Here is a 1005-nt window from a genome sequence, read left to right as displayed (position 1 = left end):
TTCTATGAATCAGCAGTAGATAAAACAGCACTCTTGTCCTGTGCAATTCAGTGTAGTCACCACTAGCCACATGTGAATGCTGATCATTTGAAATGTGTTAAATATGGGTGATGAGATGTAGTTTAATTTTTACATAGTTTTATAGCTTAAGTTTAGAAGTAGTTGATTTAGTTATTAAAAAAATGCATCTATGCTTAAAACAACACGTGTGTCTACTTTTCAAACAAAATTCATAAATACAGATGTGAAGTATTTCTAATGAAATTTAATGTTCTTATTGTGATATGATGAATATTTTAACATTAATGATCTTGGTAGTTTAGTTTAAATTAAGCATCATTAAGTTTTTTTCACTTGCCTCGTTTTAATAATATATTAAAATCATCATGTAGGATAATCCTTACTTGTTCCTCCCCTTGGAAGGCAGTTAGGAAATGATGATTGGAGTTCATATAATACTTGATTAGTATCTCTGTTTAATCAGGACATACAATGCCCTGATTTTTCCTCTCTGATTCTCATACACACACACACACACCAAATTCATTTTAGCTTTATTTTATTTCTTTTTGCTTATGTTTTATGTGTATGAAAGAACTGCCTGCATTGCATGTAATTGCCCCATTTGCACACAATGTCCATGAAGGCCAAGAGGGGACATTAGATCCCCTGGAACTGAAGTTACAGACTGTCGTTAGCCACCGTGTGTGTGGCTGAGAAAAGAAATGGGGTCTTCTGCAACAGCAGCCAGTGCTTCAACTGCTCAGCTATCTCTCTAGCTTCGAACTGTAACTTTTTACATTGCAAATGTGATGACTAGAAAATTAAATGTTGCATATGCCATTTACATATCTCTACCATTATGTGCTGGTATGGGGAATGACAGATCCACAAAGCAGAAAGGCTTCATGGAACAGAAGTGCACATAGCTGTTAGCTAACTTCCAGTTCAACTGTGTATGCAAAAGAGAAAGAAATCACTAATTCTTTATACCACTCTTGATTC

The 1005-nt window shown here is 34.7% G+C and overlaps 1 non-coding gene across 1 annotated transcript; it reads left to right on the top strand.

The window, feature by feature from the left end:
- The first annotated feature begins 381 nt into the window (after positions 1-381).
- Positions 382-516, top strand: LOC115071533. The gene has a single exon (XR_003850612.1). It is a non-coding gene; the product is annotated as a U8 small nucleolar RNA (small nucleolar RNA).
- The last annotated feature ends 489 nt before the right edge of the window (positions 517-1005 follow it).

This window comes from Nannospalax galili, unplaced genomic scaffold (assembly GCF_000622305.1).
Source record: "Nannospalax galili isolate Female #2095 unplaced genomic scaffold, S.galili_v1.0 scaffold819, whole genome shotgun sequence".
In the NCBI taxonomy this organism is placed as follows: Eukaryota; Metazoa; Chordata; class Mammalia; order Rodentia; family Spalacidae; genus Nannospalax; species Nannospalax galili.
Note: the sequence above shows the minus strand (reverse complement) of the source record. Positions and strands in the feature narration are given on the sequence as shown.